Source organism: Lynx rufus, unplaced genomic scaffold (genome assembly GCF_022079265.1).
Source record: "Lynx rufus isolate CCGP_SWC_20201006 ecotype Redwood Valley unplaced genomic scaffold, mLynRuf1.p SCAF_7, whole genome shotgun sequence".
Lineage (NCBI taxonomy): Eukaryota > Metazoa > Chordata > Mammalia > Carnivora > Felidae > Lynx > Lynx rufus.
In genome coordinates, this window is record NW_025814889.1 from 136,268,929 (window position 1) to 136,295,479 (window position 26,551).

Genomic DNA, 26,551 nt, shown 5'->3' on the forward strand with positions numbered 1-26,551 from the left:
TGCGAGTCGGTGCAGGGAAGGGGCAGCTGGGGTCAGGCGTGCTGGTGGGCACTGGAGAGGAGTGGCCGGGTGCTGTGGCCGGGGTGAGGGGGTTTGGGGCGTTGAGGGTGAGGGCCCCGGAAGGAGGGCTGGGCTGGCCGCGACTCTGAACGTGAGGGGAATTGGGGGCCCCAGGGGGCCAGCATGGCAAGCCGGCCATTTTAGAAAGATGGTTCTAGCTGCCTTTTCACAGAAGTCAGAACAACGTGCTGTGGGAATTGGGGGGGGGGGGCGTGGCAGGGTCTTCATGTGACCCGGAGCTGGATCGATTTATCTGCCTGGGTTGTTGCAGGTGGAAGGATGAGCTTACACAGGGGGTCCCCCAGGCGTCTCCCCTTTGCTGCCTCGAAGTGTTTGCCGATGTCAGTGCCGGTCATTCAAGTGGGATAGGGTGGGGTCGGGGGGGGGGCTCCAGACTCCAGACTCCAGAATGAGGAGCCCCTCCCCCTATTTGACTGAGCGGCAGGGAATTTGCGCGTGAGTGAGCACGTATATAGGAGCAGGCTCCTAGAGGTCTACCTGCAGTGGGCTTTTAGGGAGCCTGCCTGTCGCCCAAAGTGAGAAGTGAGACTCCGCCTCTGTGGGCTGGCAGTTCGGGGCCCTGGGAGGTGGCGACCGTGGCTGAGAGCCGGCCTGGGGGCTCATTAGGCCCAAGTGCATGGTCAGGACAGGTGCGCTCTCACAGACGCCTAGCGGTTAGTGAGTGTTGATGCGTGCGGGGCACTATTCTCTGCGCTTGGTGTGTCTTATCAAATCCTTTCATCCTCCTGGCGACAGACTGAGGCAGGAGCCGTTGTCACCCCCATTTTACAGAGGAGAAAGCTGAGACCCACCGCCGTGACGTGACTTGCCCAAGGCCACGCGGATGGCGTGTGGCAGAGCTACTTGGATTCGAACCCAGGCAGTTGGGTTCTGGAGCTGAGCTCCTCCTCAGCCGTTATCTCCTTTCTTGTTCTTCTTACGGTGAAACCTCTCTGATTCAACGTAAACGTGTGCGCTTTGCCATCTTGGGTCTGCTTCCTGCCCGGGTAATTACAGCAGCCACGAGACCTGTCTGGGCTTCAGCGGCCTCCTTTTAGAGGCAGGCGGTCAGGCTCCCCTTGCCCTGCCTACCTCTTTGGAAGCAGGTTGTTTTGAGGCTCCATTAGGATAGAGGAATGATCGGCTTCTGTGAAGTGTTGTGTATGTGACATTGTCGCCCCCCACCCCCACCCCGAGCTGGCGTTTGCCAGATCAGGTCTCCCCTTGGGGTAGAGGTAGGCGTCATGGGCGGGTCCCCCAGGAGAGGGGAACATCTGATCTGAGCCATGGGGGTGAGTAGCAGGAGAATTGGTAGAACAATGTGTGGGCAAAAGTGTGTGCAGTTTCTGAGAAGTGTTGATGTATGATCTTAGCTATGTCTGCAGTTACACACACACACACACGGAGAAAAGACTGGAAGGAAGTACTCATTCATCCATTTGGTCTGTCTCACTGGGAACCTCCCACGTGCCATGTGTGTCCCAGGCACCGGGGGTGACAGCGCGGTGGGAGGGACAGGGCATGCTTGCCTTCTGGTGATGGGGACACGGTGCATCTGAGGAGCGGGGGGCGGGGGGCTCCTGTTTGCAGGCCTGTGGGCCAAGGATGGGACTTGGGGGTTGGTTCCAAGTGCAAAGGGGATTTGGGAGAGGTATGTGTAGGGGAGTGACCTTTAAAAAGGTATTCAAAGGCCTGAATTACGGAGTTAGAGTGAGACCAAAGTCTCTGGAATGTTCCAGAATTGATGTCTGGGTGGTGGGTCATGGCGTATTTTCTTCTTTATGGTTTTCTCTCTCCTCTACCTGGATTTTCTGTACGGAGCATGTGCATCATATAAAGGCAACAGTAAAAATCTTATCGTTTTTAAAGAAATCTTAGCCTCTCTGGTATCTGGTGCAGAACGTGTCCCAAGATGGCGGTGAGGGCAGCCCTGGCCTTAGGTCAGGCCTGGTGTCATCCATCTACTCAGAATGCCACCTGGAGCCCTTCCCTAGGACAGCAGGGCTTCCCCCTCACTCCCCATCCCTGGAAGGGCCAGGCTCTTCTCCTTGGATAAGAAAGTTATGGATTTGAAATCTACAGTAGCCTGCTTCTTCCCCGTTCATTGATTTCACAGAAAGCATTTAAAATCATATTCTAGGGGTCACCTCCAGGCAGTCAAGAGGGGATTTAAGAAATTAATAAAGACCTTCTTTGCACGTCAAGATTGGACACCTAACTGCGGTGTGTGTGGCTAAATTCAAGCTGACTCTAATTTGCTGGCAGGTGCACTGCTCTGGGCTTGGCTGTGAGTGGTGACCGTGTTTTACCCATTTGCAGGGTTCTGTCTGGGTCTGTCTGTTGGAGGGGGCAGGTTTGGGGGCGACAGGGTTCTCCTGAGAAGACCGTTAATACCTTTCCCGTTGCCCATTAATATCCCAAATATATTCATGAAGTAGAAATGCCAGCTTGGTTTGTAAATGTTCCGGGAACAGCTCAAAGATCACTAAGGACAGGCTTTTCAGCTAGAAAGGGTGAAAGGAACAGCAAAACTTGCTGAAAATGGAAAGGAATGTGCTGGAAGCTCCTTGTTTTTCCATAGCTAATGACCTCAGTGTCACCCGAACCAGCTGACGCTGTGCTCCTCCGTCCCCACTCTTGGCCTTGGCTCCTGCTCTCCCCGCAGTGGGGAATGTTCTTCCTCCTGTCGTGCAGAGTCCTGCCCGCCCTCCAGTCGCTGCGCGTGAAGCCTGCCCCGCCCAGTAGGGCAGCGTTGGCCTCTCTTCCCTCTGCACCCAGAGCTCCCCGTTCAGATCCTGGTGGTGGCAGGGCATTATCTGTGGCTTCATGCCCCTGTTTCCCACCTAGGCCATCAGCGCCTGGAGGGCAGGGCTGAGCCTCATTCCCAGCACCAGGCAGCACTTGGCCCGGGGTGGGGGTAGGGGGCGGCCAGAGGCTGTGGGCTCGGGATGGACGAGTGGGCGGCACACTGATGTGCTGTGAGCCGGTCACTGTGTCCCCAGCAGGGCCGTGCACAGCTGACTGTCGTTGGGTGGGAGCAGCCGTAAGTGGGGGCTCTGGGGAGGGCAGGGCGGTCTGCAGGAGGGTGTGAGCTGTGGCTGTTGCAACTTGGAACTTGGGGTGGGTCTGAGAAGACCGAGGGGTGGAGGCCGAGTTGGGGTCTGCACGATGAGGCCAGGGGCTGAGGCCAGCAGGGATCTGGACCCAACCAAGGAGGGTCTGGTATTTCAGGTGGCTGTCTGGGGTCCCCCTTGGAGGCCAGGGGTGCCGAGAGCAGGAGGAGACGCTGAGCCCCAGCAGCACCCACCTCCCAAGATGCTGGCTGCCGAGGCTGCCGCTGACCCGGGGTCTCGACACCACCCGCATCCCGCCCCGGGTGTGAGCACCAGGCTGCCGGCTTCCATTGGCGGCCGTGCCTTGAAGGACTGATTCACATAGGGTCACCAGGCTCGCTCTCTGTGACCAGCAGGTGCCAGGCTGGCTTCCTCAGCCCTGGCCTCTGCAGCCCTCACTCCCACCCCCTAGCTTTGGTGGCCTCAGACGCCTGCATGGGCCCCGGAGGCCACAGGCCAGTTGTTCCCTCCCCTCCCCTCCCCTCCCCTCCCCTCCCCTCCCTCCCGGCTTCTCCACCCTCCCCCCTGCCCCCACCGCCCCGGGCTGGACACCGCCCATCTAACTTGGGTTCTCCCGCAGCAGTCTCCACCCCACCGTCCTCTCCGCACCGCCCCATGCCCGTCTCCTTTTGTTCCTTGTTTTGCCCCTGCCCGCTGAAGCCTTGGTTCTTTCCAGAAGACCGTCACTCAGGCCCCCAGCTCCTGCTGCTGCCCAGACACCCGCCCCGTCTTTCCACACTTAGCTTTCCCTTTGAGATCCAGCTGGTGTATTGTTCACTCTTCTCAGAAGACACTTCCTCCTGGCTGTCCACCAGAATTTCAGACTCGTTCCGTCCCAAACCTGCGTGCATCCCTCCAGCGTGCCCTCTCCCTTCCCTCTGAGGCCGGTATCAGCTGTCACTGGTATTCTGACCTTGCTACTGTCTGCCTGCCCCCTTCACCTGCTTATATTACCTGCTGAGCCACCGTGGGCCCCCAGGCGGGCCGGCCAGCCAGGCTCGCCGTCCCCCTGCCGGATCCTGTGAACCCCTAGAGGGTGGAGATAGTCGCCGTCCCCCTGCCGGATCCTGTGAACCCCTAGAGGGTGGAGATAGTGCCCGGGTCAGCGAGGGTCCTCAGAGCCCCGCCCCCGCTGGCCCTGAGGGCTGCTGGGCGGGTGTTGGTTGAATAAAGCGTGGAGACGTCTGACAAGCACAAGATGTGCCAGTTAATTAAGTGGCGCTACCCTTAGCAGAATCAGGCAGGGGAGGAAGATGGGGGCCTGGTAATGGAGTATTTGGAAGTTATAATTAACTTTTTACTGGGGCCCTAGCATGAAACGAGATATAAGACAATATAAAAGGGGTCCAAGGATTTAGTTAAATAGAGCTGGGTCTCCTGCAAGTAAACCCTTAATTAAAGTCTGTGAGGGAGGAAGGGAGAGGAAGGGAAACGGGAAATCACTCCACGGCGGTGTTTTTGGTTCTCGCCTCATCTGCCACAGTGTTGAAGGCCCGAGGGCCGCAGGGGTTCGGCCGCAGGAGTGGGCCGCCCGCAGCCTTGTGCCTCTTTGCGATGTAGCCCAGGAGCCCGCGGGATGGCTGCAGGTGGAGGTGAGGGGCCCCGGAACGCGCAGGGCGCTGGCTCTCCCCACGCTGGAGCTGGAGGGTGCCCCCAGGCACAGGGATTGTTAGGGCCTGCGGGAAAAGATGGGCTCCCCGTGCGGCTGGAGGGTCCCCACCCCCAACCCTGCCAACACCGCTCAACCACTTGCCTTCCCGCGGCAGCCACGTCCCAGGTTCTGACTGTTCCCTGATCTCCGGTCTGCCCTTCCTGGCGGGGTAGCCGCCCTTCACGTGGAAGGCTGAGCTGTCCCCAACCGCCGCCCTCAGCTCTGTCCCCGGCAGCGTGTGTGAGCACGAGACCCTGCTTTTGTCTTATCCCTTTAACTTTTTGACCTCCGTCCTTCCCGCCTCTCCCCACCAAACATTTCTCATCTGTGTGCGTGTCACCTGCTTGCCACGCCGGGGCCGTGACCGTGGCGCGTCTCATGTTTTGCGTACAAGGCTGCAGAGACGACCCCTGCAGAGATAGTACACGGAGCCCCTGCACCGTCCCCGGTCCCAGGGCACCCCGCTGCGGAGCGGGACCCTTCCTGGGTCCCCCCGGCATCGGCAGCGTGCTCTCCAGGCAGCAGAGCTCTCCCACTGTCCAGCACTGTGCGGACAGGGCACAGGCGAGGAGCTCTGCCGGTGTGGCCGGGATCCCCAGGGGTGGAAGCAGCTCAGCTCCTCGGGGACGGGCCTCACCCTGCTCCGTGGACAGGACCCGCAGCCTCTTCAACCAGAGCAGGGGATGGAGAACGGCAGTCGGGGCTCCTGGGGCCCGCCTCTGGCTCTGCCCCGCACCAATCGGGTGACCTCGCTTCCCCCCCCGCTGAGTGTCCGACCTCCATAAAATGTGACATGTGGACCATGTGTTAACGAGGGCCGCCCCGGTGCTCTTGCTTGGCTGTGCGGGCGCTGTCCGGGGAGCAGTGCCCCAGGCCCACGTTCCTCCTGGCCTCTGGGCCCCGGTGGGTTGGGCGAGGGTCTGCTTCTCCTGCTGGGCTGTGACCGTGAGAGCACGGGGGAGGGGTCCACACTCACCCCGCTCAATACAGGTTTCAGGAGCCCACTACATTCGCTGGCTCGGTGTTGGGGGTTCAGGGATGTCCACCGCGGGTGTGGTTCCTGCCCGAGGGGCCTGAGGCAGGGACGGGTTATAAAGATTAAACAGAGTAAATAGACAAGATCATTTTGGTGATTAGATCAGTAAATCAGGTCAGCAAACAGGGCGAGGTGAGAGTGACTGGGGCAGGGGTTTATCTGACATAAGGTGGTCCAGGAAGCCCCCTCCGAGAGGGTCCTGCGCTGAGAAGAACCCAGTTCTGAATTGCCTGGAGGGTAGCCAGAGGCCCTCAGGGCTGAGCACAGTGGCCCTGGAGGCCAGGGAGGAGGCCCGGTCCTGCTGCCCAGAAGCTGGGGCGAGGACGTGGGTTTTATTCTAAGTGTTAAAGTGGCCACTGGGGCTGAGGCAGGGGAAGGACATGGTCTGACTCAGTGTTTTGAAAGACTCCTTTGGCTGCTGGGTGAGCTGGGCTGCGGCTACTGGGGCACCAGGAGAGATTTTACAGGTGTCCTTGAGAGGCGAGGGGAGCCGGGACTGGACCTGGGGTGGCCGAGGGCACAGTGCAAAGTGCAGGGTTCGACCGCATTTTGGAGATGACATCAACAGGGTTTGCTGATGGGAGGTGGGGATGGAGTGTGAGGTGGGTCACTGACCTGGTGTCCACGGAGCCCGGCAGGCCTGGCTTAGGAGGGCGCTCAACCCGTATTTGTTAAGCAAAGGAAGAAAAAGAAAGAGAAATTTTATCATGTGGTCACATCAATCAAAATGTGCAGGGGCGCCTGAGTGGCTCAGTTGGTTGAGCTGTTGTCTGAAGTCAGTTGTCTGACTTCAGCTCAGGTCATGATCTCGCGGTTTGTGAGTTCAAGCCCCGAGTCGGGCTCTGTGCTGATGGCTCGGAGCCTGGAGCCTCCTTCAGATTCTGTGTCTCCCTCTCTCTCTGCCCCTCCCCCGCTCTGTCTCTCTCTTTCTCTCTCTCTCAAAAATAAATACACATTAAGAAGAAAGAGTCCTTTTTTTTTTTTTTTTTTAAAGATCTTACAGGGATTATCACTGAATGCAGATAGTAGATCTAACGTGGATTCTGGTTCCTTTCCTCATTAGTTGGATATAATGGCCCGATTCAGACATTTCCAGAAACCTGTTATTCTTGCAAAGACTCAAGACTGAATATTTAATGCAACATTTTTCATTGACTTCGGTCCCCATTTCTGGCAGCTCTCTGGTCAGGAGCCTGGATGGTGCCCGAGGAATTTGGTTGTAGATAGCACAGTGGCCAAAGTGAGGGATGACCAGGTGCTTTCCCAGGGGCAAGACTGATGCCCAGATTTTAAAAAATGGGTGAACAGTGCAGCACAAATTTGGTGTTCATTTCAAAAATTAAATTTTTATACTCATCAAATAAAAAAATTCTTCACAAAGCCAAAGCGTGTTTTAGGGGCTAAAAGAGAGAAAATTAACTTCTAATGAAGGTGAAAGAATCTAGAATTTCTAGCTGTGGTCAAATGATCTTGGCTAGGCATAATTGCAGTGTTTTCGTATTAACATATAACCAACCCCCTTGAGAAGTGTGGTTAAGTGGGAATTATCTATTTGCAACAGAATGGCTTTGGAAATGAATGAGACCCACTGGGGTGTGTGTGTGTGTGTGTGTGTGTGTGTGTGTGTGTGTGTATTCTTTTTTAAAATGTTTATTTGTTTATTTGGAGAGAGAGAGAGAGAGAGAGAGAGAGAGAGAGGAAAAGGCAGAGAGAGGGGAAGAGAGAATCCCAAGCAGACTCTGTACCGTTACTGCAGAACCCGATTTGGGGCTCGAACTCATGAACAGGAGGTTCATGACCTGAACTGAAGTCGGATGCTTAACCGACTGAGCCACCCAGGCGCCCCACATGTGTACATTTCAAACATGTTTTGCAAGACCATCATCCTAAAAATCTCTGCCTTAAGTTAAAAACAACAACAAAAAATTTATGCTTAAACAAGGTATAGAAGCACATCTCTGAAAGGCCTGGGGTCTCTGAGATTTCTTCCTTTGTTTCCTTTTGTTATTCTGGGGGATTTTATGCCTGCTTATTTATATCCCAGTTTGTGCCGAAAGATTTGAGATGATTTATAGAAGCAGTAAGGATAGTAAAATGGTAACACGTCACTGATAAATTAAAAGCCAAGATTTAAAAAAAGAAAGAAATTAGAGTAGTTCAAAAGGAGAGCCTAGAATATCAACACTCAGGGCTGGATGGACCCTGTGAGCTGGAAGTAGGAGCCTGAGCTTCCTGAGGGCCAAAGTGAAAAGGGTGATGCATTTGGTAAGTGGCTTTGATAATTGGAAGGAGGAAATCTTCAAGCCACTCTGACTGAGCCACACCCTGTGTCATGTCGGGCATCCGTCTCACTCAGCTGTGAGTGTCTTGAAGGCCAGACTTGTGTCCCTGTCATTTCTATGTAGGAGGATCTTGGTAAAGATTTTTGTATTTGAATAATACCAGTGAATATTTGTTTGGTGTTTCCTATATATTAAACCTGTCCGTTTCTGCCATTCATTGTGTGCCCCAGCCCCTGCTTGGGATTGATTGAAGTTTGCTTTTTTCCCCTCTACTGGTTTGGAAATTCTACATTCTTTTTCAATTTGTTTAGTGGCTGCTCATAAATTTTTAATATGCATATCTGACTTAACTCAATCTAAAATTAATCGATGTCTGCATTCTTCCCTGAAGGTCCCTGGAACGCACCCACCCCGTCCCCTCTTGCTGCCACCTTATGTATCTTTGTTGTCTGGTGTCTCACTTCTAATTTGTTTATAAGCCTGCCCTGAAGTATTCGCCATCATGATTATTAATAATAATCTTTTCCAGTTTACAGTTGATTGTTTACTCAACGTATGTTTGCTGAGCACTTGTTATGTGCTGGGCATGATCCTGGGCACTGGGGATGCTGCAGTGAACAAACAGAAGACAGGCCATGGGTAAAGAGAGCTGTGGTGTGTTGGAGAGTCAGGATAAGGGGTCAGGGCAGGACCCGATGAAGTGACATTTGAGCAAAGTGCCGAACGGGCGGAGCCAGTTAGGGAGAGCATTCTGGGCAGGGGCAGCAGCTTCGAGTCAGCAGTGCTGGTGGCACCTTTGAGGGCCACTGGGCAGGCATGGCTGGATTGCCACGGAGGGCCCGAGGGAGTGAGTGAGTGAGTGGGAGAAGCGGAGGCTGGATAGGGGACGCGAACCAAGTAGGAAGGCCAGGAGGCTTCACGTAGGAAGTGGGAGTTGAGGGAGACCTTGGCATCTGAGCGACGTTTGGTCAGGTGAAGGGTGGGTTCAGGCCTTCCAGCTCGAAGGGGCAGGCTAACCAAGGGTCTGAGGCTGGAGCCCTGACTTGCCATTGGTTTGCAGTCATTCACTCCCTCAAGAAACACGTATTGGGCACTTGTGTTGTCCTAGACTCTGTGCTAGACGCTGAGGGTACAGTGGGTGGCAAAACAAACAAGATTTCTACTGGAGAGACACGTAAATGAGAAAGCACCATGACATGATGCCTGACGTGGTAACCTGTGATCAAGTTAGACCCATGGAGGTTTAATTCACAGCTCACCTGCCTGCTAGGTATGGGACCATGGGCAACGGACTTACCTGGGTCTCAGGTCCCCATCTGTACAATGGATCCTCCCAGACTGGAGGAAGTGTGGAGGAAGGATGATGTGTTAATAACCACGCAGGCTCAGAGGCTTTGCTGGGTTTCCCTCCATGACCCTTCGCTTCACCCCACGGGGCATCTTCACTCCTTAGTGCCCGTTCGAGGCTGCAGAACCGTTGGAGGGAATTGTTGGTTAGTAGAGAAATACCGGCGCGGTCATTCAAAAGCTGAGGAGGCAAGATTTTCTTGCTGGTATGCTTCTTTTCTTTTTTTCTACCAGCTTGGAGCGATGTGTTTGGATGTGAAATAAGCCTGTGGGTTTTTTAAAATGTCATTTTCATGCTGGACTTCATTCCAAAACAGGAATAGTCCACCGCTCGAACATCCTGGCTAGCACAGAAATGAAATATTCTGTCCCCGTGTGCACACAAACCTCTGAAATGTCTGGAAGATCCCACCATTTCTCTGTCCGCACCTTCCCCCGCATGCCTCCCGCACCTGGGCTCAGCGTAGACTTTGCCGGAAGCTCTGTGTCTGGTTTCGTTTGGAGACTGTGATCACCACTCAGAGAGGGCGTGGAAACTGCCCTGCCCCCACTGCTGTCGTTATCACAGAGCTGCCCCTTCTCATGGGGCGTCTCCCTGCCGGGTCTCTCAGAATCCTGACAGCTAGCCCTTCTCAGACTTCAGGTGCGTGAGAAGCTCCTGGAGGGCAAGTCTGGGTAAAATGTGGGTCCCAACTTGGCAGATGTGGATGGGCTGGAGATTCCACATTTCTTACAAGCTCCCAGGCGGTGAGTAGTCAGGCCCTAGACCAGTGCGGTCCAGTATGGTAGCCATTTGGCCTCATGTGGGTATTGAGCACTAGAAATGTGGCTAGTGCGACCGAGAAGCTGACTGTTGTGTTTTATTTCATTGTGATTCATTCGAACTTAAATAGCTATGGGGGGGTTAATCACCATCGTATGGGACAACACAGCTAGACAGCCCCTTGAGGTGTTAGTGTCTCTACAGATGGAGAAACTGAGCTCAGGGAAGTGAAGAGCTTGCCCAAGATCTTAACGGCAAATAAAAGTGGAATCAGGATTCTCACTCAAGGTCTGTTCTCTTCCTTAAATTTGTAGTATTTTTTAATACCTAAGGTGACCTTTTTTTTTTTTTTTTTAAATATGGGAACTTCTCCTGTGTATCCAGAAAACCCTGGCCTTTTCAATTAGCAAATCACTCCTTTTCAAGACTGTTTTGATATTCGTGGTCATGAGTAACACTTTATAGCATCGGGGCCAGCCAAATAAAGTCATGTTTAAGTTGCTGACAGGATGTGAGAATTGGTCCGACACCCTACATGTCATATTCGGAAAAACACATTTTGCTACAAAGACTCATTTCCAAGTCTCATGGGGGCTTACCAATAATGCCTTCCTCTGGATGGCACTTTATAGTTCAAAAACACTCTACAGTCTAAAGGTGTTCTCATGTTGTTTGCTCACTTCTCCCCTGCGACAAAAAGCCCACGTTTTTTGTAATGTTGTCCCCACTTTGCAGATGAGGAGACAGAGACCCAGTGCAGGGATGTGGTTTCCTGGAGGTCGCCCCAAGTCCTGGCTTTCAGAGGTCACCTTCTCAGACCTTCCCTGGATTGGTCAGCTTCCCCACCCCGATGCTTTCTGTCCAGCTCGCCCGCCTGGCTTTATTTTTTTCGTATCAAGTGTCCCCACCTGACCTGGTACTTAACTTGTTTATTCCTTTGTTGCCAACATCGCATGGGGCCCACTACTCAAAGGCGGGGATCTTGTTGGTCTCATGCATGCCTGCACTTCAGCACCACAGACAGCACCCCCAGTTGGCACTTCATATTTACTATTTATAAATTAAATCAAATTCCTACCACGAGAAAGGAGCCGGTGGGAAGGATGCTGCCTTTGGAGCGGGCGGATCCCCTCCCTGGCCCTGGCCAGCCACATGCCTGCTGGGCAACCTTGACGTAGTTATTACTCTTCTGCCTCAGGTATTCATCCCAAAGTGAGGTACCAGATAGGATGATGCCCTTTCTTTGTAGAGCTATTGTGAGGATTGAGTAAGGCATTGCCGTTGGGATCCTGCTTAGTTAAGCATGTGGGTCCGGAGAGATCCCATGGGTTTGGATCCTGGCTCCACTCTTCCCATGGGCATGTTACATCTTCTCTCTGAGCCTCAGTTTGTTCCTGTGTAAGAGGGATCTAATATTGACAGAGCTCAGTAAGGCAGGGGGTGATCTGGGCTCAACATGGGACCTGGCACAGGATAATCACATCATATATTCAGCTACTTTTTTTTTACTTTGAGAGAGAGAGGAGAGGGGAGAGAATCTCAAGCAGCTGCACGCTCAGCACGGAGTCCCACATAGGGCTCAATCCGATGACCCTGGGATCATGATCTGAGCCGAAATCAAGAGTCAGACACTCAACCGACTGAGCCACCCAAGTGCTCCTCAGCTCCTATTTTTGTTGTAGCTATTTTATGAATGCATCTAAAGTGCCTGGCACAAAGTAGATACTAAGCTGATGGCAGCCTTAATTGTTATTATTAATATCTCCAAGGATGCCGCCTTTTTTTTTTTTTTTTTTTTTTACAATCGGATGTTTAAGAGTTAGGATTTAGTTCTTTGAAATTTTTTTAAAAGGAAAGCAGATTTGTTTTAAGCGTATAGGTTTGTTTTTTTGATTTCTCTTAAGAAGAAGACGAATTTCACACCTTTCTGAGTGTGCACGATGCAAATGAAGATCTGAGACTCACCGAAGGCCGTCTGGAGCTAATTCTGGGCTCGTTTGACAGCCACGACACTGAAGGGGAAGCATCGAGCTGACAAAACGGGGCTTTCTTTGGTAATGTCCCAACCTCTCCAAATAGTCACTTTCCAGACTAACGTTTGTCAGATTGGTGTTCTAAAGAATAGTTTGTGTTCATTGATCCAGCTCTGTCCCCTTCCTGCTTAGCACTCCTCACTGATTCCTTGCTGTGTTCTGGGTAAAGTCCAGACTTTTGCCTCGTAGGGGAGGCCCACTGTGGTTGTGATCCCAATTGTCCCTCCCAGGCCTGCTTCCACCCACTTTGCCCGCCCTGGGCTTCTGAGCAATTGACAACCACCTAGCAGGTGGATTTTCTCACCTCCAAGCATTTGCTTGTGTGAGGGGCTCTTCCTAGGATGCCCCTCTACCCTGGGAACCTATTCATTCTACTCTATTCATCTGTGATACCTATTTCTAGGATTATCTCTCTCACCCACCGTTTCAGAGCCCCTCCCTTGCTCCTAGTCAGGGAAAGGAAAACTTAGTGCTGTATCGTCCCCTATGACTTGGTATCACCCCTACTACAGATCCCAAATTATTTGCCTGTATCTTTCCCACACTGGAGGGCAGGAGAAGGGGCTGTGTTGGGACGTCTCTGTTCCCAGTCCTCAGCACTTATTAGGGCCAAGGAGAAGGATTGTGGAATCCAAGAATGAATAAACAGAGGTGGCAGGCTGATTCTACTTTAGTGCATCTTAACAACCAAAATGTCTTTTTAGCTTCAAAATGCTTGGTTTTATGAAGAAATACTTTAAAAATAGGAACCTTTAGCCTTCGTCATTTTCGAATACCTATTTCAGTGGCTACAGCAAAGAACATTGCTTTGGGCCATATTTTCCCCTCTTTAAAAGGGTTGTTTATAGCCAGAAGGCACCTGTGGAACCTTTTGGAAAGGACCAGGTATCTGACCCGGTAGCCATGCCTTTAATCCAGGCTGTCAAACCCTAGGTGAAATCTGTGTTGGGAATGGTTACGCAGGTAAGGCGGGGGCTTCTTGTACCAAAACTTCTCAGCTAGGACTTTTTGATGCGGGGGGTAGAGGGGGTGATGATGAGGGGGCCAAGGTTCTGGATGACCACTTAGCCTTTTCACCTCTAAACCATGATGACCTCTGAAATTCTAAAATTGTTTGTATCTAAGATTAGAATGATTGGGTTCTAAAGTTCTGAAAACCCCATTTCTAGCATTCTGAGTTCCCAAGAACCTATGGTTCTACCTGCTCATAATTCTAGTTGTTTGGGATTCAGGGTCCTTGGTGTTTTTCTTCTGAGATTAAAAAAAAATTGTGGTAAAATATACATAATACTTATCATTTTAACATTTTTTAAAGAACGTGTACAGTTCAGTGGCATTAAGGACATTCACACTGCTGTGCAACCATGACCACCATCTGTTTCCAGAACTTTCTCATTTTGTAAAATTGAAACTCCATACCTATTAGACGATAAATCCCCATATTCCCTTCCCTCCCCCAGCCTCAGGCAGCTACGATTCTACTTTCTGTCTCTATGAATTCGATTAGTCCAGGTACCTCATATAAGTAGAATCACACAGTGTTTGCCCTTTGGTGACCACCTTATTTCACTGAACATGTCTTCAAGGTTCACGCGTGTGTCGGAATGAACATCCTTCCTTTTTAAGGCTGAACAGTATTCCATGGTGTGGATATACCATATTGTATTTATCTGTTCATCTATCAATGGACACTTGAGTTGTATCCACATTTTGGCTACTGTGAATAATGCTGTTACGAACGTGGATAAGCAAATATCTCTCTGAGACCCTGATTTCAGTTCTTTGGGGCATATGCCCAGAAGTGGAATTGCTGAACCGTATGCTAGTTCTGTGATCTTTAATTTTTCAGGGAATCGCCATCCTGTTTTCCATAGTGGCTGCTCCATTTTATATTCCCGCCAACAGTGCCCAATGGTTCCCATTTCTCCACATCTTCACCCATACCTGTTGTTTTCTGGTGTGTGTGTGTGTGTGTTTTGTAATAGCCATCCTAACAGATGTGCTCATTGGCCATTTGTATGTCTTCCTTGGAGAAGTGTTTTTTTCAAGTCCTTTGCCTACGTTTTTCTTGTTGTTGAGTTCCAGAGTTCTTTATATGTTCTAGATATCAACCCCTTATCAGAAGTATAATTTGTGGGGGGCCTGGGTGGCTCAGTTGGTGAAGCATCCGACTTTGGCTCAGGTCATGTTCTCACAGCTTGTGAGTTCAAGCCCCACGTTGGGCTCTGCGCTGACAGTTCAGAGCCTGGAGCCTGCTCCCTCTCCCTCTTTGCCCCTCCTCTCTCTCTTTCTCTCTCTCTCAAAAATAAATAAACATTAAAAAAATTTAGAAATATTATTTGCAAATATTCTCCCCCCCCCCATTTTGTGGGCTGCCTTTTCACTCTGTTGATGGTGTCCTGTGATATACAGAAGTTTTTAATTTAGAAGTTATTTTTTTTCTTGTTGTCTGTACCTTTGGTGTTGTATTCAAGAAATCAATTGGCAAATCTAATGTCATGAAGCATTGCCCTGTTTTCTTTTGAGGATTTTGTAATTTTAGCTCTTTTAGGTTTTTGTTGCATTTTGAGTTAATTTTTGTATGTAGTGTAAGGTAAGAGTCCACCTTTGTTCTTTTGCATGCAGATAGCCAGTTTTCCCAGAACCACATGTTGGGAAGACTGTTGTTTCCCCCGATTGAGTGGTCTTGGCACGTTTGTTGAAAATCATTTGACCATATATGTGAAGATTTATTTCTGGGCTGTCTATTCTATTCCATTGATAGATGTCTGTATTTATGTTGGTACCATACTGTTTAATTACTGTAGCTTTTTAGTCAGTTATGAAATCAGGAAATGTTTGACTTCCAACTTTGTTTTTCTTTTTCAAGATTATTTTGGCTATTCAGGGTCCCTTGAGATTCCATATGAATTTTAGGATGGGTTTTCTACTTCTGCAAGAAACGTCATTGGGATTTTGGTAGGGATTGCATTGAGTCTGTAGATTGCTTTGGGTAGTATTGATATCTTAACAATATGAAGCTTTCCAATTCATGAACATGGGATGCCTTTTTATCTCTTGGCGACTTCTTAAGTCTCTTTCACCAAATGCTTTGTAGTTTTCAACATACAAATCTTTTTCCTCTGGTTAAGCTAATTCCTAAGTGTTTTGTTCTTTTGGATGCTATTGCAAATGGGATTATTTTTGGATTGATTGTTAGTGGATAGAAAGACAACTGAGTTTTTGCACCTGGTTTTTGTATCCTGCGTTTTTGCTGCGTTCATTTAATTTGTTCTAACGTCTATACTGCTTTTAAAATTGTCCTCAAAGGCTGTTTACAGTGTCCACAAGATCTTCTCCAAAGCATTGTGCTATTTGAAATAAAGTCATTCAGAGCTCCTCATAACAGGAGCGACCTTGTGAGGACTTAAATATATGGCAATAGTCTTTTTTTGGAGGAATATCTGATTTAAAAAACTCTGGCACGTGTAATACGTGTTGATTGTGACAGAGAGGGGGACGTTCACTTCTCTGCTTATCAATTGTGTAGTTTTGTAACCGCACTGAGCCCCAGTTTCTATATCTGTCAAACATGGTGCCCATTTTGTGAGGCTGTTATTGTGAGTGACAAACAGGGATGAGGGGGCTTGTCTCGGGCTCTCAGCAGGTGACAGCTGTGACGTCATTAATGGCTGCCTGACCTGCGGGGGGGGGGGGGGTAAGGAGCTGCTTGGCCAGATCACCTGCTGTGGAACCTGCTGCCAGAGTCATCCCAGCACTTAGATGCTCAGAATATCAGAGGAATCAACCAGTTAAGATTTTCTGCCTGTTTTGTCTTGTTTTTTTTTTTTTTTAATGTCTTTTTGTTTTTTTATTTTTTTCGTTTACGTCCACGTTAGTTAGCATAGAGCGCAACAATGGCTTCACGACTTTGTGTGTCATCCTTGCCCGGGGGCCGCGCTAATCTTCCCCGTGTCGTTCCAGTTTTAGTGTACGTGCTGCCGAAGCGAGCACCTGTTTTGTCTTTTAGTTGGTCTTAACTATGTTTTGGTTTGATTTGGTTCTAGGTTTGGAACAACAGGCAGAGCAACTGAGAGGCCAGGCTGCCCCTGGGGAGAACTAGGAAGTGGTCAAGGGGTGCCCGGCCTCCTGTTGCCTTCTTATTTAATTAAAGTCGTATTTGTGTTAAGGCAATACGCACACACACTTAGTCACAGTGTGCCGTGAGGCTTACCAGCAGTCTCGATTTCCATTTCCCATTTAGATCTGGTGGCTTTTATTGCCAGGTGCCTCTAAGTAACAACTTTTATTGCTATTTTTTATTTTTTAATTTATATATATATATATATTTATGCTTATTTATTTTTGAGAGAGACAGAGACGGAGTGTGAGTGGGGGAGGGGCAGAGAGAGAGGGAGACACAGAATCTGAAGCAGGCTCCAGGCTCCGAGCTGTCAGCCCAGAGCCCAACACGGGGCTCGAACTCACAAACTTCGAGATCATGACCTGAGCTGAAGTCGGACGCTTAACCACTGAGCCACCCAGGCGCCCCTCCTTTTTCCATTTTTGATGTTACTTTTTAATTTCTTAAAATTAAAAAATGGCGATTTAGACTTAGCCTCTCCACTCGTATACACACATCTCTTCTGTCCTTTTTTAAGTTTATTTACTTATTTTGAGAGAGAGAGAGAGAGAGAGAGCATGTGAGTGGGGGAAGAGCAGAGAGAGAGAGGGAGAGAGAGAATCCCAAGCAGGCTCTGCGCCATCAGCACAGGGCTGGATGTGGAGCTTGAATTCATGAGCTGTGAGATCACGACTTGAGCTGAAATCAAGAGTCGGTCACTTAACTGAGCCACCGAGGCGCCCCTCTTCTCCTGTCCTTTTAATAGCGTTTTAAGGCAGTTTTAGGTTCACTATTTGTTGTGCAACTTACTGTTTTTCCTAAAGTAGTTAATTGTTTTGTTTTCTTGCTTGTTTTCCTGTGTACCCATCGTGGGTCATCCCCGTGTCCTGCCGAGTTTTAAATGCCCCTCAGCTGAGGAGCGGGCCACGCTAAGCCATTTTCAGGCTCTTTTTCCCTTGAGCCTCTGACGGCTGCCCCGGCCTGGACAGTTGGGCCTGCACACTTCCATCATCCTGAAGTCTCCCTCCGCCTTTCTTCTGTCCTGGAGCCCCTACCTACAGCATCCCGTGGCTTCCCTTTTCTTGCTTTACTCCCTCCTGTTGGGGGACCGCATCCTCTGGTGGCTCTTCCGAGAAGGAGTGCGGCAGACATAAAATTTGGCAAAGCTGCATGTCAGAAAAAGTGCTTATTCCGGCCTCGGTCTTAACTGATAGTTGGCCCAGCTGTAGGATTACAGGCAGCACACCATTTCCCCTCAGAATTTGAAAAGCATGACTCCAAAAACTTTCTTGTAGCTTCCTGTACCCCATTCTTGTTGGGATACCCCATCCTTAGGATCCGAGCTGTCTTGTTTCTGGGTGGTGTGCCTTGGGTGTGGGTATTTTCTCATTTATGTTTTCTGGGTACTCAGGCAGCCTTTTAAACTTAAAAGAATTTTGGGGGCACCTGGGTGGCTCAGTCGGTTGAGCGCCCGGCTTCGGCTCAGGTCATGATCTCACGGTCCGTGAGTTCGAGCCCCGCGTCGGGCTCTGTGCTGACAGCTCGGAGCCTGGAGCCTGCTTTGGATTCCGTGTCTCCCTCTCTCTCTGCCCCTCCCCTGCTTATGCTCTGTCTCTTTCTCTCTCTCAAAAAAAAAAAACAAAACAAAACATTAATTAAAAAAAAAATTATTTAGGGGCGCCTGGGTGGCGCAGTCGGTTAAGCGTCCGACTTCAGCCAGGTCACGATCTCGCGGTCCGTGAGTTCGAGCCCCGCGTCGGGCTCTGGGCTGATGGCTCAGAGCCTGGATCCTGTTTCCGATTCTGTGTCTCCCTCTCTCTCTGCCCCTCCCCCGTTCATGCTCTGTCTCTCTCTGTCGCAAAAATAAATAAACGTTGAAAAAAAAAAAATTAAAAAAAAAAAAAAATTATTTATTTTTTTAAATTTTGAGCCAGAGGGAGACACAGAAGCTGAAGCAGGCTCCAGGCTCCGAGCTGTCAGCACAGAGCCCGCTGCAGGGCTTGAACCCATGAACCGTGAGATCTTGGCCTGAGCCAGAGTCGGACGCTTAACCGACTGAGCCCCCCAGGCGCCCCTTGTGCAGCCTTTTTAATGGAACAAACTTTGTCCTTTAATCTGGGACATTTTCTCATATTATTATATTTTTTTAAATCTCCCTCTTCTCTTTTATCTCTGATGTCTCCCTCTACAACTCATACAACTGATTTTTGTATCTTTTCTCGCCTGGTACTCAGGTCCCTGTCTTTCTGTTTCTGTCTCTGGGAGAGTTTCTCAAATTTATCTTCCCGCTCTGTGCCCAAATTTGAGAAACTCTGCTAAGATTTTCTTTCTTTTGTGAAGGACACCCTGGTAGAACTTCACGGGTGCCCTATCTTCTATTATCTCACCAAGGGCGTTAATTATATACTAAGTCATTTCTCCTGTGCCAGCCCCATTTTCCCCAATTTCCTTTTCTCCGGTCGTTTTGGTCTCTAGCTGTGTTCAGCCTGAAGGTTTTCCTCCGAGGTCTGGCGGTCCTGTGTGTTTATGCGTCTGAGAGCTGTGCGTGCAGGGCAGTGGCTTGCCGTGACGGGGACCCGGCCAGCTCTTTGGGGGAACCCCCTATGCCCTGTCTTTTTCCCCAGAGAGGGGCCCTCTTTGCAAGCCTGGCTCCTGGAATTTGAGAGCTGAGTGGGGAAGGGGCCTGGGCTCTCCAAAGTCCCCACGTCTATGCTTTCAGTGCGTCTTCCTCTGGTTCAGCCCCTACCTTGCTGTCCATCTTCCCTGGGGCCTGATGGTCCCTAAATGAGATTCTTCTGAGCTGTTTGTTTTCCCTTGAGCCTAAACTCCCTCCTTCTGTGGAGATTGGGAGGGAGGGAGGGGCGGGTGGGCTGAATGCGTGTGTTAAGAGAGAGCTCCAGCCCCACCTGCTCCCACGGGTGCTAGGTCAGACCACACACCTGGGTCTGCATCCCAGCGCTGCCTGGGACTCTGGCCACAGCCGGGTCTGCTTCCTGGGGTCCCCTCCCCTCCCCTCCCCTCCCCTCCCTGCCTCTCCCCAACGCCCTCCCAAGACTTTGGTTTCAGTTTTGTCTGCTCAGCCAGGCCAGTCCACTCGTCTGTCCCTCCAACTCCCAAACCTTTGGAGGGTCGTGCCTTTTTTGATTCCTTTACCGTTGATTTCATGGGATGTCAGCAGCAAGGAGAGGAACGTGGGCCTTGCAAATGCCCGTGCTGTGCAAGTGCCCGTTTGGTCCTGCCGTCTTACCCTGTGACACCCCCCTGGGGAGCTCCCACCCCAGCCTCGCTCCCGCACCCGCCTGGCAGGTCTCAGCTGAAAGGGCTCGCAGGGTTCAAGACCTGCACGTCACCTCGTCATGGAAGAGAAGGGGTCTCAGGCCTCAGCCCGGGTCTGGTGAGGTTGAGGCAGAGCTGAGGCCGAACCTAGGCCTCCTGGCCTCCAGTCCGGGGCCCTTCCCACGGCCCCGCCCTGGGCCTTGGTGCCCACGGACTCCTGACGTCTGTTGAGTGAACACCACGACTTGTGGAGGCCGCCACGTGATAGGCTGGTCTGCGCCTTAACGACCGTTAGTCCCATTCATGGTAATTAGCTTAGCCTTCTAGAACATCCTTAGAGGATTGGTTGGGAGGCCTTAGGTGAGCCATTGACCCCACTGAGCCTCATCATCTGCCCTACGTGGATGATGACACCTTGTGGGTTCAGTGAATGTGTGTGACGACCTACCTGCCTGTACTAGTCCCGTGCCGGGCAGGTCCCCGGCAGGGTGCCCAGGCTGGTGGGGGATACGAGAGCACCGGCTGAACAGGGCTGGGAGCCCTGGGCGTTGGGGAACCCCCCATCCCCCTGCCCTGGTTGGGAGCAAGAGGGTGTTCCTGGCAGGCCTCTTGGAGGAAGCGGCACTTGGGCTGACTGTGTAGGGTGAGCGGGATTGGAGTGGCCTCAGAAGGAAGGGCGAGGAGGGGGTCCTGGGTGGATGGGACAGCAGGAGCAAATGTCCGGAGGCCTTCGGCAGCCCAGGGGCGCTCGGGCAGGGCAGGGCAGGGCAGGGCTGGGGGTGTTGTACAAGGTGAGGTCAGAGCACTGACAGGGCCTGGCCTGGAGGGGGCGCCATAGCCTCAAGCGCCAGGCCTTACCAGCTTGGTCCCCGGCTGAGGCCCGGGCGTTTGCTGAACACCTTTGTGCAAGTGCGTTCTTCCTGGGTGGGACTTCCGGGGAGGTTCCTGTGAGACCTTTCTGGCTGCATTCGCTCTCGTTCTGGGGAGGAAAAACAAGAAACTCTTCGGTTGTCCTTTGCAGTCTCAAGTCACCTGTGCTCTGCAGTAACCAACAAGCACTTAAAGAGGCTTAGGACTGAATATTCCCGTTTTTAAAACATCTCCCAGGAAAAACAAATGTTTGGAAGTTAAGCATTTTGGCTGTTAGGATGGAACAGAGGAAAAATTGCATTTGCCTTTTAAATATGGGGGCCAGTGCTGAGTTGTGGATCCAGAACCCTCGCAAACGCTGGACCACGCGGGCCGGGCAGGCTGGGGTCCGCCTGAGGGTCCGCGCGGCGCCTGCGGTCCTGGGACGCGTCCTTCCCGCCCTGGGTGTCTCCACACCCAGCTCTGGGCAGGCCGGCCTGCCAGCGTGACCCCAGGCAGGTGACCTGACCTCCCTAGCCTCCTTTTTTCATCTTGACCTTCCCGGCGAACATTTCTGGACCGCGTCGTAGACCACAGTGTTTGCTCCTCCTCACAGCCCTGGAAGGCAGTGGTCGTGCTGTTTTCTGGCTTGTATTCACGTGCCTGTAATCTTCTGTATTCTGATGCTTTGACATCTTGGGGCCTTGCTGAGCCCGGAGGGAGGGTCCTCCCAGAGGTAAGTGATTCTAGAGATAGTGAAGGACCCACTTTTGAGCGTGCCTTTCTTTTTCCTTTTTTAAAAAATTTTCTTTTAATGTTTATTCATTTTTGAGAGAGAGAGACAGAGGGAGCATGAGTAGGGGAGGGGTAGAGAGAGAGGGAGACCCAGAATGTGAAGTAGGCTCCAGGCTCTGAGCTGTCAGCACAGAGCCCGACGTGGGGCTCAAACCCACAAACCGTGAGATCATGACCTGAGCTGAAACTGGACGCTTAATCGACTGAGCCCCCCAGGCACCCCTGAGCATGCCTTTCATATACAAACCAACCAACCCAGAGCCCCTGCCCACCCCCCACTGCCTCCTTTATAGGCCCTCATGCTCTCAGCCCCCTCTCCCCTGACCCAGTCACCCTAGGGGCAGCCCCTGTCCCCCAGGGCCTGCCAGAATCTTTCAAACTAGCCAATCCTAAACTTGCTTCCCCTGCTTCCCCTGTCTTTTCCCTCGGAAACCATAACAAAGGCTCCAGTCCAGGTTTCTTTTTTACTTCCTCTGCCTCCTGACCGGCCCTGGCTTCCCCGTGTGGCCGGGTGTGGCCCTGAACGCCACCTGTGTCTGGGGATCTGCGAGTATAGACTTCCTTACTCACGACAGTCATTTCCATGTGTGCGTGTCTTACTATACCTGATTAAAACAAACCTTTACACGTCTTCCTACGGTGATTGTTGCAAGAATCCTAAGCATTCTTCTTATAGATGAGGATACTGAGACTCCAAGAAGTAAGAGTTTTCACCCCAGGCCAGACAGCCAGTAGGTGGAAAAGGGATTCAGGCGTTTTTGGCTCTGCGGCGTGCAGCCCTAACCACTATGCTTTACTGCCTCTCACCTGGGGAGGTAGGAGCGTCTAGAAGCACTGAATGTAAATTGCCTATTACACTGCCTAGCACCGGAAAATGCTCACAGCAGGGCAGCAAGAAACAAATTTTGCAGGCACAGCCCATGTGCGTGTGTTCCTGTGCCTCGGCTCTGGCCACTGGCCCAGGCACGCGTCTGCAGACCTCTCCAGTCAGTTCTGGAGAATTCCCCGTCTCCTCGAATTGCCAGCCCGCGTCCTCCGTGTGTGCTTGGCTGTGTGATTCCATCACCGGCATTAACGCGCCCGAGCTGTGTCGAGACCCACGGGGGGGGCTCAAAGCTGAGTTGGGGAGCCTGCCCCAACCCGGTGTTGTTCTAGACCGGGCGCCATACCGAGAAGCCTGCTAACGCGAGTCTCCCAGACGTTGGCAAGTGTTTAAACACAGAACTGACAAAATGCAATCAGAGATCGTTACGCCGTCTCTTTATTCCATCCCCCTCTGCTGTGTTCCGTGAGATGGGAATGGGCGGGAAAAGCCGTAAGTGGGCATTTTCCTGATTGTTGCCGCATTTAGAGCGCACTAAAACTCCGCCGGGCTCAATGCGCCACTCCGGGAATGGCATAGATTACAGAGAAGCGTGCACATATCTTGTTGAATTTAACAGATGACGCAGTTTGGAGGCAACACTTTCTGTTCAACGGGATGGGTAAGTGTTAGCGATAAAGAATCGTAACCTTTCGGAAGGAGCGTAAGCTTGGAAGCGCAAGAAGCGGCGGTTTTGATGGGTGTCCCTCCGCGAGCCCCAAACGCCGCGCACGCTTGCTCCGTGTGGCTTCTGTACGTGGATGCGTTTCTATTTGGGTATATACGGCAAATGGAAAGTTAAACCAGGACGGTCGTCCACCGGTGCTCAGCTGATTCGTACCTAATGGTCTTTTTACCCCCATGACTAGCAAATGCCAGGGTCTTAAATCATCTGCCCGGAGGAAAGGAAGCATTTGGGGAAGATGGTCGAACGTTGTTGTGCAGCATATGAAGGTATGACAGTGTCCCACAGTCCTGGAGGCGGGGGAAATAGGGCTGGTTTCCAGGAGGACTTGGGGCTTCTCAGAGATCGGGTTGGCCCCCGATCTAACCTGCCCCTCGAGGCCACGCTCCGCTTCTCTCAAAGTCCACAGCTTTTCGGGCACGTGGCCCCAGAGGCTGGTTTGGCTGCTGGTTGGCAGCCTCGAGGTGCAAACCCTGGCCGTCAGCTGTCTCGCTGTGTGACCTCAGGCAGTCGCCTTCCCCTCTCTGAACTTCAGTCTCCTCCTCTGTCCACTAAGCGGTGTGGACTAGTCCCGACTGGGACTGACCTCGTGACTCAGTCTTGTTCCCCAGAGGGTCCCCGACGGTGTCTCACCAGGGTCTAGAACAGGACTCCTGCTGGATCAGAGCTTGTGGACAGCTGACCAGGGCATGGGGTGGTGTTGCAACAGGCCCCAGGGAAGGAAGCGAGTGTGTGGCTTGATGGGCTTTTGGGATAGGCTGACTGGATTCTTTGCTTCTGTCGGGCTGATGAGGGGAGGTGAGTAGGGAAAAGCACTTGGACCCACCTGTCCCCTCTCTTCACCAGGCCAGCACGGCCGCCCCGATACCTGCCCGGAGGACACCTCCCTCTCGCGGTTCAGGTACCTCTGGCACCTTGTCAGGCGCCGGGGAGGCCCCCCCCTGCATGCCAGCCCACTTCTTTGCTGCCAGGAGGGACAGCAGCAAGAAGGGACAAAGGGAAGAGCATTAATTTCCTCTGTGTGCTGACGACTTTGTATTCATCACGTCTTTTTACCCACAAAGCCCCTGCAAATGAATCAGTCCCTAAACGCCCCCCTCCTTCACTGCACAGATAAAGAGGGGGGAGCTGACGCCACGCAAGAAAGCCTGTCATGATTGGTCATTGGGCGTTTTATCCGGTCAGGTTGTAAGAGCTGCAGGATGATGTGACCACCTGAAAGCTAATGCAGCCTCAGGCTGTAACAACAGAGGTAGCAGGTCTAGAACAGAGGAGGGGACTTCTCCGCACTCCTCCAGGATGGTCAGGCTGTTCCAGAGCCTTGGTTCTGGCTCCCCTAGCGAGAGAGCAGGTCCATCTGGAGAAGGCAGTGCGCACGATAGTTTGGGGGGCCAGGTCAAGATGAGGTTTGATGAGGCCGAGCCACAGGGTCTATCACGTGTCCAGCGTCCTCTGTGGTGACGAGTCACTTTATTATTGATTTGTGTAAACTTAGGCAACCTCGCCGAGCCCGGCTTTTCCCAGATGCAAAATGGGGATACCTACACTTGAGCGTCTGTGAACGTCATACACAGCTGGCGAATTGCCAGGTTCAGGTGGCCATCCAGACAGATGTGTCTGTGGCTGGGCCTCCAGCTCAGAGGGGCACGGTGCCCGCTTTGCCAGGAAGGGAGAGCCCGGACGGGATTTGAGGGTATCGTGCAGCCTCTCGTGGCTCCTTTCCCCACCTGGCTTTGTGTACAGGAGCCTTGTCCCCCCCATCTCCCACCCACTCTTCCCTGGGAGGGGAGAAGCCTCAGTTCCCTCCTCTGCTGAGGTGGGAGGACGAGGGGAGAGCTGACAGCTTCGTGCTCACTCCCCGATCCCCGGTAGTCGGGAGCCGCGGAGATAAATGAAACCGTGCAGTTGGAGTAATTTGTTAATTTGCTTAAGGAACACCCCCAAGTCGGAGACATGACATAAATACGTGAGTGTGGCTCGGGCTCCCCCGGCCGGGGCGACGCCGAGGTGGGACGGTGGGATGGACGGGTGACGTGAGGCGGAAACGTAGAGAATCCGAGCTTGAAGGTGGCAGGCTGGGTCCACGTCTTGTCCCCCGACTGCAGGGTGGGGAGGGGCTCCGTGAGGGCCCCCAGCTGACTCTGCGGCCTGGTGGCCTTGAAGGAATCAGGAGCCGCTGACCCAGAGGCGTGGGGTCAGCTGGACCGGCACCCGGTGTCACCTCCCCTGCTCACCTGCTGTGGGACCTGGGCAGGTTCTTGGCCTCAGAGCCGTAGCTACAGAGTGTGTCTCGGAAGGTTCCGGGGGATCAGAGGGACCAGCCTTTCCCCAGCTGCTCAGGCCCCTGCGAACCTCCTCCCTCCCTGCTGGCAGCTGGAGCAGGGCCACCGAGGTTCTCTGCCCCCTGTCACCCTGTGGTGCTTCCTTCGCCAGACTTCTACTGGGACCCGCCGGGCACGAGGGGAGTGAGGCCAACACAAGCAGATAGTCGGCACCCCTGGGCTGGCCCAGCAGGGTGGGCCGTGATAAAAGTAGGTGGGGAGGCAGAGGGCCTGGAGAGCCCGTCCCCCGCCTGACTGGTGGCACTGAGGGACAAGGGCCAGGCCTGTTCCCTGCAAGTCTCCAGGGATGCGGCAAGGGCCAGGAGCCAGGTGCCTGCCGGGAGTGGGCAGGACTTCCAATGAGTGACGTGGGCTGAGCGTAGGGACTGGGGCAAACTGACATCTACTTCCTGCCTAAGGGAGGCACAGATCCGTAGCATCTGACTGGGCCAGGATCATGAAATGTGCAAATCGGTTGATCGACTGTTAGAAAACAAAGAATGGCATTTTACTGGGAATTTTTCGAGGTGTGTGTGTGTGTGTGTGTGTGTGTGTGTGTGTGTGTGTGTGTGTGTTTTATGTTGGCAACAAATTCAAGTAAAAAAGTTACGCCAAACAACATGTGTCTGTGGGCAGGTCTGGCCTGCAAACTCTGGCCCCGGGAAAGCTGCCTGTGAATATCATGTGAGTATCCTGTGTTGTGATCTCTGTTCCGTCCCTTCTGAAATCCCAGAACAGTTTTGCGAGGTGGGCATTCTTCTTCCCACCGTACAGGTGAGGAAACTGAGGCACACAGCTGGTTAGTGACAGAGCCGGGTCTGTCATTGTCTCGGGGCCTCCCCGAGTTGAGAAACACCGAAGAGGAGAAAACACTCTTTTCTCAAGCTTGTGAAGAATTCTGGGGTGGCTGGTGAGAAGTGTGAGCAGATTGTGGTTTTCTGCCAGTTTTTCAGAAAACACTTCTGGCTTCCCCTCTTCCCGGCCCCCGTGGCTGTGCTGGGAATCAGGTGGCCTTCGAACAGTCACAGAGCTCAAGGCTAGACAGGATTTGTGTGTCCCAGTTTCCGGGGTGGGGTGGGGATGTGGAGAAGGAAGTTTCTAACTGGGTTCTGGACTGTTCTGTTTCCTCGCGATTAGAATATAATAATTGTAGGTACAGTACCTGAAACATTGTTATTGTTCATTATGATGGTGATTTATTGTCTGTCATGAGACTCACTCTGCCCCTTTCTGGAGCTCACACAGGCCTGGGCAGACACACTTCTCCCTAAAAGGCCTATGGGAAGTCGGGTCTGACCACAGGTCGACCACATGTGATCCAACATTGCGGGTGTCAGTTCTCAAGGCAAATAATCCTTAGGGTTTGGAGCATTTTT

The 26,551-nt window shown here is 52.1% G+C and overlaps 1 protein-coding gene and 1 pseudogene across 1 annotated transcript in view; one reads left to right on the forward strand and one right to left on the reverse strand.

Moving 5' to 3' along the window:
• The window catches only part of MPPED1 (metallophosphoesterase domain containing 1), a 61,537-nt gene that overhangs the window by 10,591 nt on the left and 24,395 nt on the right, over window positions 1–26,551 (forward strand). The window lies entirely within an intron of this gene.
• Window positions 16,178–16,278, reverse strand: LOC124502769 (uncharacterized; annotated as a pseudogene).